The sequence below is a fragment of the Silene latifolia genome, chromosome 3, assembly GCF_048544455.1.
Source record: "Silene latifolia isolate original U9 population chromosome 3, ASM4854445v1, whole genome shotgun sequence".
Taxonomy (NCBI): Eukaryota; Viridiplantae; Streptophyta; class Magnoliopsida; order Caryophyllales; family Caryophyllaceae; genus Silene; species Silene latifolia.
Genome location: NC_133528.1, coordinates 83,966,422 through 83,979,011, shown reverse-complemented (window position 1 = coordinate 83,979,011; position 12,590 = coordinate 83,966,422). Strand labels below are relative to the sequence as shown.

The 12,590-nt window shown below is 33.9% G+C and overlaps 1 long non-coding RNA gene across 1 annotated transcript; it reads right to left on the bottom strand.

Annotated features, from left to right (window-relative positions):
• Positions 1-9,538: 9,538 nt before the first annotated feature.
• Positions 9,539-12,355, bottom strand: LOC141646159 (uncharacterized). The gene is made up of 4 exons (XR_012545390.1): positions 12,093-12,355; positions 11,795-11,914; positions 11,206-11,292; positions 9,539-9,722 (listed from the first exon to the last, which is right to left on the bottom strand). It is a non-coding gene; the product is annotated as an uncharacterized LOC141646159 (long non-coding RNA).
• Positions 12,356-12,590: the final 235 nt, after the last annotated feature.

Genomic DNA, 12,590 nt, shown 5'->3' with positions numbered 1-12,590 from the left:
TTAATTTTAATTCATGATAATCCGTTACTTTAAATTGCTTTAAAATAACTAAATGGTACGTGAGTGAACCGTTTCACTATCAAGCGAGTGCATAAAATCCGTATTGTATGCATATCATGGCCGAAAAAAAATAAAAACACGAAATTTTTTTTTTTTTCAGCTGCTGTTTGCCGAGAGCAAAAAGAAATTTTCAGCGGCTCAATTTTTTTTAAGCTCGACCAAAACCAACAAAATCGATTTGATAAAACCAATTGCAATTTAAACCTAATCCGTATAGAATTAAATCTACAATTGTCTAATCTTTAACATATTGCAATAAAGATTAATCATGATAACAATATGCAAAAAAAACAAATCGAAAACAAAACAACAATTGATTAGCCGTGAGCCTTAGGGCACGGTATTCAATACAAAAAAAACAAAAACAGCCGTGTAAGTAAAAAAATCCGGCCGCACGTTTTTTCTTGACAAAACAACATCGATTCAAATCGTTTTATGAAAATCACAATGAAAAATTTACGTGGCCTCGCTCTGATACCACTTGTAGGGAAATATCCGTAAAATTCCCTTAAATTTTAGGACTATAACGTATCTTTAACATGTGATTATTGTCATAAACGAAAAATACAAGAGAAACGATAGAGAATGAAATCAACCTCGGGTCCTTATGCAAATCGGCCTAAAAACAGAAATCAATATAGATTTCCTCCTAATCGTTGCACCCAAGATCGTCTGAGACTATGCCCCTTGTGCTAGAAATTGCTCTCTAATTGCCTTGCAATATTGAGAGAGGTTTTGTGAGGTTTTCGATGTGAGATCTAGAATTTCAGAGAAAATTGCCCCGAAACCCTAATTTTTGTACAAATGACAAAAGATTAGGTCAAAAAGAGAGAAGCTCTCCTTTTGTGTTCATTCGGCCGTGAGTTTGCATGAAGGGGGAAGTGGGCTTTCCACTTTCTCCTTATTTTTAACTCGTGGTCCGACTCGATTTTCGCTAAATGTATATGACGGGATTTTATTATAAATTGTCATCGGTTATCGGTTATTAAAATATCAACCAGTAACATGACTCAGTCGATATATTAATACTTGTCCGACAATGACAATATTGTATAATTAATTAATTCAATATACATTAATTAAATATAATCGTTTATATTCAATTTACGAATTAACCGCTTAATTCACATTAGCCAGTATTATTTAATCCGTATTAAATAATTATCTCAACATCGCGTTCGACTTATTATTAGTCAATAACTCCGACTAACTGCTTAGTCATATTAGGCATCAACATGACTGTATTTTCATACCGTCACATCTCTCAAACGTATCCTATAGGTGTGACTTTTAGGGACCAGTTGATCACCGCCATCTGTATGACAATAACGTCAAACTTATCTAGCAAGCCAACCGTTATTGATAAACGTGGACCAACTGATAATAATACAAAAGCATACCCTTTGATCCTTTTAGAGATTTATATGTCATTGCACTAACTGTGGAGGACACCAGCCCCAACACCGAATCGATTAGATTGTACAACACTACAAGTCGACTTAATCTTCCCTACTCAACAATATGCATGGTCTAATGAGACTCGAGTTGGTTTATGTCTTACAAGTTTCATTGAAAAGATAGGTGATGGGTAAAAAATGCAAGGATTCATAGGCTCGCATTTCATCAAACATAACATGTGCATGAGTTGAGATCAAAACAATCAAGCAAATAAACCATGAAAGCATATTAATTTAAGCATGAATCATTCCCCATGTTAGTTTCCCCTAATCACCCATTAACCCTAGCTAAGAGATTACTCACTCATTATCATGTTGATCATGCTAGCAAGGTTGTCAATCATACCAACAAAATGAAACATGATGAATGAATGAAAGTAATTAACAATAATTAAAAAGGGATTAAGAGAATTATACCTACTAATGATTCCAATAATAAAGCAAAGATAAAAGAAGTACTTGATGCTTTATTGAGAGGTTGTCAATCTCCCAATAATAACCCAAATAATCTTCAATTACCCAAAATAAAGGATGAACAAAAGAGAGATTAAGGAAATAAAACTTGTATTAGAACTTGATTAATTGTTGATTACAAAACTAAAGAGAGATTTGATTGATATTAACTACTCTAATTTTTGATAAGAAGAACATGCTTTTCTAATTAGACTAATGGGGTATTTATAGTGGAAATTAGGGGGATGCATTAGGGTTAACTAAGGGCTAAACTAGTAATTACACTTTTTAGATTGAGCAGGGAGGAGCCGGTATTTTCCGAAGGAAGGGCTTCTTTCTTTGTAGCTTGGAGAAGACGAAAATGCGCTGTAGAGGAATCCGAGCGGATCAGGGTCGGGACGGGCGGATTCTGGCGAAGGAACCCGAGCGGATTCAAGAGAATCCGGGCGGATTGTGGAGATGGAATCCGAGCGTCTTGGTGGAAAACCGCACGAATTGTGCAGGTGGAGGACGGCCGGATTGTAGACAATCCGCACGGATTGTGCCTCAGCAAGACATCTTCTTCTTTTCTTCCCTTTTCTTCATAAATTCTTTGGGGATTTCCTTGGGGACTCAAGGATCCTTTCTCAACATTGCTCATCTACTATCATATGTACAAAAGCCTTCTAATCTTGTCTCTCCTTGATGCTTGGTCATTGGATTCGATCTATTTAGTCTCGTTTTGCCATGAAAATGCAAGATTCTCACTCCTTTCCTACCAAGGGATCAAAATCTCAAAGAATATGCAAAACAAAGAACTAAAGATAATTGTAACACCCGCGAATTTTCCTTTTTGACATTTAAAATTTATTAAACCATTTAACCACTTTATTATGTATTTTTGAATTATTCAATTTAATTAATTTTATGTCAAACACGATTTTTATAAAAGTGATATATAAAAGCTCATTTATATAAAAATACGTATTATTAAATTATATTTTGAGGCATAATTTATATAAGACTAAATGTATACGTATTTTTGGTCGGATAATAATAATGTATTTTAAGCTACTAATATGTTATTAACGTTTTATTATTATGCGATTATTATTAACTTATGACCATACCTAGTTATTTAATTAGTCAAGTCTTGTCTGCTCAAATGCACCATATTTATTATTTTAAAGAGTAATTTTGGGTTTTAGAAGCTTTCTCAAGTTTATTGCTTGTCTCTTTGCTAGCTTAAGGTAACATATTTCGAGTTACTCGACGAATAATCGTCACATTCCTTGCTTTTTGTTTGATTTTGTGATAGTTAATTGAATGAATCCTATTAGTAGTAAAAATTATGTTGATAGTAAAAATTATGTTTATATTTGGTAGTTGCACATGTTAGGATAGAATATAATATGATATAGTAATGAATAGGCTTAAAGTGAATTTTGTAGCAATAATTGCCATGTTTTGATGAATATGCCGAAAACTGAGCCTTGGTCCCTTTGACTGAATCGATGTCAGTCAAATGTGTGATTGGTCAGCCGCAATTTAACCCGTACCTGTCGCAGGATTGGGGTTGCGGGTAAAAATTCGGTTGAATGATTTAGATAATCGGCCTTTTTCTTGTTTTAGGCCATTTATCAAGCTTTAGTTCACATGTATAGCTTATTGAAGTTAATAGTGACTTGTATTGTAGAAATGGCCCTAGTTTCCCCTGAAGCCTTTAATATGGTTACTATTGTTAGAATTAGAAATTAGTATTGAATACTTATTGAGGATTCTTGTTGGGATTGTATCTTTGTAAATAGACATTATAAGCCTTTCACATGATAGAAAGCTAGAATTTATATTGATAAGTAGGACTTTTTGCCCTCTTAAGGTTAAGTGGGTGTCTTACTTGACTTGTGTGGTGAGTCATGTGTGGTGTGGGCTAAAATATTCAAGTCTGGGACTAGGCTGGGACTAGGTCCTAGGTGAGTATTTCGGCCTTCATCATAGATAGGTCTTTATAGTCTCTGACGAGTATATGTTCACTGCTTGATAGCCTTTGTGTTTCTGACTAGTGGATTTATATCCAAGTTGGGGCATGACCTCGGTACTTATTTTGATAGTATGGGGTCGGCTTAAGTACTAGCCAACCCTTCGGTGGTGTCCTTAGGGTACTCACTTCACTTTGTTTTAAAAAAAAAGTTGTGGGTCTTGGGTGCGGTGGTGTGTATCCGCATGTCTAGGTCTCTGCAGATTTTTAGGCTAGGGTTGTGTTGTCTCTTGGCCATGTTTTCTTAATAGTAACCGGCGAGCCAAGATACCGGTTCGATTACCTTTCCTACCTCGTGGTATAGACTTGAGTTACAAAGTGACTATTGACCGTACTAAGAACTTATGCCTGTCTTTGATATATTGCCCTTTCTTGTATGGTGATTCTATGAATCATAGAAGGTGAGATGCAAGCCGGCTATGGTTGATAGAGTTTGGATTCCTGGATGTTATGTGATTCACATGATAGTGTAGTATGAGTCGGTCTAGTTTTCACATGCTAGGACTATGTGTTGTTATATTGTTGTTCACATGATAAACACGATTGTCTAGCATCTATATACTAAGGCATTGTGTTATTCGTATTCATATTCTTATATTTACATGTTATATTAATTATGACATTTCGTGGGTGGGAGAACTCGAGTTACTCCCCACACCGTGGCTTTCGTATTTGTATAAAATGCGAATGACAATAAGTGATGCATATATGGGGTACATGGACGAGCTAGCGAGCAAAGTAACCTTGGGACCTAGACTGGTTTTATTTCATTGTGACCCTTAAACCCTTTTTGTGTCACATACATTTTAGGGACATATGTCTCCCTCTTTTTCTTTGGTTTGTATCACTTTATTCTCATGACTTTAGCATAGTTATGTAAATTAGTCTCATTAGCATTTGCAGGTGTTGGCATCCTCCTTCTGGAAATGTTTGTGAATGGTTTAGAAAAGATTTAAAAATGACAGGTTTTTAATTAGTTGAACCAATTACAAACATATCCTGTCAGTTTTTCTGTAGAATTACGTGTTTACTTTTCCGCAATAAATGAGGGTGTCACAGTTGGTATCAGAGCATATTTGCTCCCGACGCACGTTTGTGCACCCCAATATAAATAACTTGACCTTGAAATAATAAACTTGAGAGATGGGTAAGATGGGTAGATTTAGGATCTTATGTTGTAGTCTCTTTGTGTTTGCTCTTTGTTAGGTACTAACATGTTTGTTGATTGTCATTTAATAATTGTTGCGTTCTTAGATCAATGACCGTGAACTTATTTATAGTTAAGGGAGTTATTGCCCTTATTAAAAAAATTTGAACTAAAGGTTTTGAAAATATTTTAATGTTTTTCACTGGTTTTAACGTCAATTAGTGTTAAAGCTTGTTATTGGAGACGTCTGATAATTAGTTTTATCATTTGTTGGTGTAAAAATGTATTTTTATGTCTTTGAATTGGAATATTGATGTTCTTGAGTGATCGCCAAGAGTATCTCCGTTCCATTGAAATGACACTTATATTCTAAAAAGATCAAGATTTAGTGCCTTTTGCTGAGGATTGAAGATTTATTCAACCTTTGAAGAATGCTTCTACTTCCTTGAAGATATTTCTCGTTCTTTTTGTATCTCGCCTTATTCTTAATCTCTTGGTGCCTATCCTTCTTCTAAACTCTCTATTCTTCTTCCTAGGAAGTTACATTTGTATCCTCCCAACGTGTCCTTTCACCCTTGCTAATCCTCCCTTAACGCCTTTTAGATAGTTCTTTTTCTTTTGTGGGGTGTTAACCTTGGTTGGATAATTTGGCTTGTGGAGTTGTTTCTGGTTGACCTATAACCCCGGTTTTGAAAAGTTGTGATATTGGAAGGACTTAGGTTGAGTGTTGTTACCTTAGGAGTAAACACGGAGTAAGGTTTATGATGTGATTTTGGAAAGAGATACCTTTAGGATGTTGATAGCCATACATAAATAGATGTTACCTTATGACATTGTTGTTTGAGATTTGAGTATCTGACTTTTCCTTGTTGTCTAATTTCCCTTTCTCCTTGATCATGAGCGTTACCGTTCATACCTCCTTTCCTCGCTTCATCTTGCTCCTCCTTTAAGTTTGACACTCGTATCTTGTGAAACTCTATCTTTGACATCCTTGTAATTTTGACTTCAATTTTTACCCTATGAAAGTCATTATAGCTCTCTTGTGGCTTAAGTTTGAGCTCTCTTAACATACTTTGTTTTTATGCTATCTAAGTTACTTTCCTTTTTGTACAACTTCTAAACTTTCAAGCTACCAGTTTCGATTCATTCTTAAAAGTTTATGTCACTTCTGCAAACCTAACCTATTTTTGAAGACTTGAAAATGAAAATTTAATTTAGTTCCCTATTCCTTCCTTGAATATAAACTCATTTATCGTAATTTTAATTACTAAACCCGAGATTTCGTTAAGTTTTGTCCAATTTACGTTAACTTTGGTCTATTTATGATTTCTTTGTCAAAGTTTAATGTTACATTTTCAGGAATTTAACTCCCCTTTTAGTTTAAAGGTGAAACCTTTAATTCTATTTTGGCTTTTTGCAAAAGAAAATTTGAGTAGATTACCTTTCTCTTATTTTGATTTTAACGTTGATCGGATGTTAGAACTAGTTATTGGAAAAGTTTGATAACTTGTTCTACACTTGTCGGCGAATAGTTTTTGTTTTAAATTTGTCTCTGACTTGGAAAGTTAGCGTTCTTGTGTGCACGACAAGAGCAATTCCGTTCCATGAATGAGACTTATATTTTTTGAAAACTCTCTATAAATGTTTTTGAAAGCATTTTGATTTTTGATTCATACAAATGGTTTGCCTTTTGACTTTATCTTTGATTTGGAATGTGATGTTCTTGAATGCGCAACGAGAACACTTCCGTTCCTTTGATGAGAATCTGGTTCTGACAGAAAATTTTATTTGAAACTTTTGAAAGAATTTTGATTCTTACGATAAGTAACCTTTTAAATGTTTTGGTTACCGATTCCAAAGTTCCAGTTTTATTTTCATAACCTTTCATTTCTACTTTCAAGTTTCGAGGACGAAACTTTTTAAAAGATGGGGTGATTGTAACACCCGCGAATTTTCCTTTTTGACATTTAAAATTTATTAAACCATTTAACCACTTTATTATGTATTTTTGAATTATTCAATTTAATTAATTTTATGTCAAACACGATTTTTATAAAAGTGATATATAAAAGCTCATTTATATAAAAATACGTATTATTAAATTATATTTTGAGGCATAATTTATATAAGACTAAATGTATACGTATTTTTGGTCGGATAATAATAATGTATTTTAAGCTACTAATATGTTATTAACGTTTTATTATTATGCGATTATTATTAACTTATGACCATACCTAGTTATTTAATTAGTCAAGTCTTGTCTGCTCAAATGCACCATATTTATTATTTTGAAAATAATTTTGGCTTGGAAGTTTCTATTTAAATAGTTTTTATTTAAAAATATATTTATTGTATCTTAAAATTCCGAAAATTATTCTTACAAATTATAAACCGAGTCTTATCGAAACGATTTACGAAATTGTATAAAATTGATCCAAGTGGCGCTTTACCCGTCTTCCAGACGATGCTCTATAAACCCATGGGATCCAATTCATGTCACTGGTTCCTTCATCAAAACCTATTAACACACTAGCCTTCTCTCCTTAATTAAACCACACTTTTACACTCTTAACCTTTTCTCTCCTTTTTCCCGTAAAAACTAAGCCATAGTAATCCCCATTAATTTATCATTAATTACTCTCATTCTTCTTTAACAATTCACTTCATTTCTATGTAAACAAGAATTAGATCAAAGAAACAAAAAGAAGACCAAATATTTTAAGCTTCCTTTTCATTCTCCATTCAAACCAAAAACCCACAAAAATGAATAACTCTAACCGTCACATGAGATTTTTGGGCTCAAAGTTTAGCTTAATTTATTACTTTTCTCAATTTCAATCTTATCTAAGGTATTAATGCTATTCTATTTCATAAAATTACCCATATGCTACTTATACTAAATATAACATTCAACTGTGACACCCTCACTTATCGCGGAAAAGTAAACACGTAATTCTACAGAAAAAACTGACAGGATATGTTTGTAATAGGTTCAATTGGGTAAAAACCTGTAATTTTAAAACTTTTCTAAACCATTCACAAACATTTCCAGAAGGAGGATGCCAACACCTGCAAATGCTAACAGACTAATTTACATAACTATGCTAAAGCTGCGAGAATAAAGTGATACAAACCAAAGAAAAAGAGGGAAACATATGTCCCTAAAATGTATGTGACACAAAAAGGGTCTAAGGGTCACAATGAAATAAAACCAGTCTAGGTCCCAAGGTTACTCCGCTTTCGTATTTGTATAAAATGCGAATGACAGGTAGGTGTCAGATACTCAAATCTCAAACAACAATGTCATAAGGTAACATCTATTTATGTATGGCTATCAACATCCTAAAGGTATCTCTTTCCAAAATCACATCATAAACCTTACTCCGTGTTTACTCCTAAGGTAACAACACTCAACCTAAGTCCTTCCAATATCACAACTTTTCAAAACCGGGGTTATAGGTCAACCAGAAACAACTCCACAAGCCAAATTATCCAACCAAGGTTAACACCCCACAAAAGAAAAAGAACTATCTAAAAGGCGTTAAGGGAGGATTAGCAAGGGTGAAAGGACACGTTGGGAGGATACAAATGTAACTTCCTAGGAAGAAGAATAGAGAGTTTAGAAGAAGGATAGGCACCAAGAGATTAAGAATAAGGCGAGATACAAAAAGAACGAGAAATATCTTCAAGGAAGTAGAAGCATTCTTCAAAGGTTGAATAAATCTTCAATCCTCAGCAAAAGGCACTAAATCTTGATCTTTTTAGAATATAAGTGTCATTTCAATGGAACGGAGATACTCTTGGCGATCACTCAAGAACATCAATATTCCAATTCAAAGACATAAAAATACATTTTTACACCAACAAATGATAAAACTAATTATCAGACGTCTCCAATAACAAGCTTTAACACTAATTGACGTTAAAACCAGTGAAAAACATTAAAATATTTTCAAAACCTTTAGTTCAAATTTTTTTAATAAGGGCAATAACTCCCTTAACTATAAATAAGTTCACGGTCATTGATCTAAGAACGCAACAATTATTAAATGACAATCAACAAACATGTTAGTACCTAACAAAGAGCAAACACAAAGAGACTACAACATAAGATCCTAAATCTACCCATCTTGCCCATCTCTCAAGTTTATTATTTCAAGGTCAAGTTATTTATATTGGGGTGCACAAACGTGCGTCGGAGCAAATATGCTCGATACCAACCGTGACACCCTCATTTATTGCGGAAAAATAAACACGTAATTCTACTGAAAAAAGCGCAGGATATGTTTGTAATTGGTTCAACTAATTAAAAACCTGTCATTTTTAAATCTTTTCTAAACCATTCACAAACATTTCCGAGAGGAGGATGCCAACACCGCAAATGCTAACGAGACTAATTTACATAACTATGCTAAAGTCATGAGAATAAAGTGATACAAACCAAAGAAAAAGAGGGAGACATATGTCCCTAAAATGTATGTGACACAAAAAGGGTTTAAGGGTCACAATGAAATAAAACCAGTCTAGGTCCCAAGGTTACTTTGCTCGCTAGCTCGTCCATGTACCCCATATATGCATCACTTACCTGTCATTCGCATTTTATACAAATACGAAAGCCACGATCGGTGGGGGGAGTAACTCCGAGTTCTCCCAGCCACGAAATGTCATAATTAATATAACATGTAAATATAAGAATATGAATACGAATAACACAATGCCTTAGTATATAGATGCTAGACAATCGTGTTTATCATGTGAACAACAATATAACAACACATAGTCCTAGCATGTGAAAACTAGACCGACTCATACTACACTATCATGTGAATCACATAACATCCAGGAATCCAAACTCTATCAACCATAGCCGGCTTGCATCTCACCTTCTATGATTCATAGAATCACCATACAAGAAAGGGCAATATATCAAAGACAGGCATAAGTTCTTAGTACGGTCAATAGTCACTTTGTAACTCAAGTCTATACCACGAGGTAGGGAAGGTAATCGAACCGGTATCTTGGCTCGGCCTGTTACTATTAAGAAAACATGGCCAAGAGACAACACAACCCTAGCCTAAAATCTGCGCAGACCTAGACATGCGGATACACACCACCGCACCCAAGACCCACAACTTTTTTTTTAAAACAAAGTGAAGTGAGTACCCTAAGGACACCACCGAAGGGTTGGCTAGTACTTAAGCTGACCCCATACTATCAAAATAAGTACCTGAGGTCATGCCCCAACTTGGATATAAATCCACTAGTCAGGAACACAAAGGCTATCAAGCAGTGAACATATACTCGTCAGAGACTATAAAGACCTATCTATGATGAAGGCCGAAATACTCACCTAGGACCTAGTCCCAGCTAGTCCCAGCTTGAATATTTTAGCCCACACCACACATGACTCACCACACAAGTCAAGTAAGACACCCACTTAACCTTAAGAGGGCAAAAAGTCCTACTTATCAATATAAATTCTAGCTTTCTATCATGTGAAAGGCTTATAATGTCTATTTACAGCATACAATCCCAACAGAATCCTCAATAAGTATTCAATACTAATTTCTAATTCTAACAATAGTAACCATATTAAAGGCTTCAGGGGAAACTAGGGCCATTTCTACAATACAAGTCACTATTAACTTCAATAAGCTATACATGTGAACTAAAGCTTGATAAATGGCCTAAAACAAGAAAAAGGCCGATTATCTAAATCATTCAACCGAATTTTTACCCGCAACCCCAATCCTGCGCGACAGTGCGGGTTAAATTGCGGTGACAATCACACATTTGACTGACATCGATTCAGTCAAAGGGACCAAGGCTCAGTTTTCGGCATATTCATCAAAACATGGCAATTATTGCTACAAAATTCACTTTAAGCCTATTCATTACTATATCATATTATATTCTATCCTAACATGTGCAACTACCAAATATAAACATAATTTTTACTATCAACATAATTTTTACTACTAATAGGATTCATTCAATTAACTATCACAAAATCAAACAAAAAGCAAGGAATGTGACGATTATTCGTCGAGTAACTCGAAATATGTTACCTTAAGCTAGCAAAGAGACAAGCAATAAACTTGAGAAAGCTTCTAAAACCCAAAATTACTCTTTATCTTCAACCACATATGAGTCACCTAAAATAATTATGTGAAAGGACGATATTAATGAATTATCGTTATATAAAATAAGAGACGTAAATTAATTATATTTTAATTAAACCAAACTTGCGTCAAAACAATTTATAGACATGGCCCAAAAGTTATTATGGCAACCTTCCGTAATTCCTTTTATTATTCTAACACAATCATCTTTATCCCAAATCCTTTTAAACTTATGTGAGAATAATTGTTATCAAATGGTGACTCATAAAATAAAACTACTACTAAGTCGTAAGCTTGTTTATAAAAAGTAACAAATTAATTATATAACAAATTAAAACAAGTTAAATTTTATAAAAATCAACCCCTTGATGACCAAAGACCTTACGGTCTTTCACCATTCAAAGCTCCAAATCAAATTTCATTTATACCCCATAATAATTATGACAATTTTTTTATAATGTAACAATAAAATAAAATCACCCACATGCAATAGTTAATTTTAACATACAACAATAGAAAATGTTAATTTACCCACCCTTAAAAGGGATTTTGCTAATTTGATCCAAGCCTTGACTTGAAACTATTCCAGAAAATCGGTTCTGTCGCGGTCCATCTATTCTCCTTCTCGGCAGCCGTGTGTCACGGCAACACAAATCTAACACAACAATTCACAAACACACCACTTAATAATAACTTAAATAAATCCAATTTTATAAAGTATAATTTATTTTTAAGGTAAGATCTAATTCAAAACTAACATGTATGTAAGTTTTCATGCCAAAAATAAAGTAGAATCTGAAAAATTAAGAGTTGAAATAAAATAGCATTAATACCTTAGATAAGATTGAAATTGAGAAAAGTAATAAATTAAGCTAAACTTTGAGCCCAAAAATCTCATGTGACGGTTAGAGTTATTCATTTTTGTGGGTTTTTGGTTTGAATGGAGAATGAAAAGGAAGCTTAAAATATTTGGTCTTCTTTTTGTTTCTTTGATCTAATTCTTGTTTACATAGAAATGAAGTGAATTGTTAAAGAAGAATGAGAGTAATTAATGATAAATTAATGGGGATTACTATGGCTTAGTTTTTACGGGAAAAAGGAGAGAAAAGGTTAAGAGTGTAAAAGTGTGGTTTAATTAAGGAGAGAAGGCTAGTGTGTTAATAGGTTTTGATGAAGGAACCAGTGACATGAATTGGATCCCATGGGTTTATAGAGCATCGTCTGGAAGACGGGTAAAGCGCCACTTGGATCAATTTTATACAATTTCGTAAATCGTTTCGATAAGACTCGGTTTATAATTTGTAAGAATAATTTTCGGAATTTTAAGATAC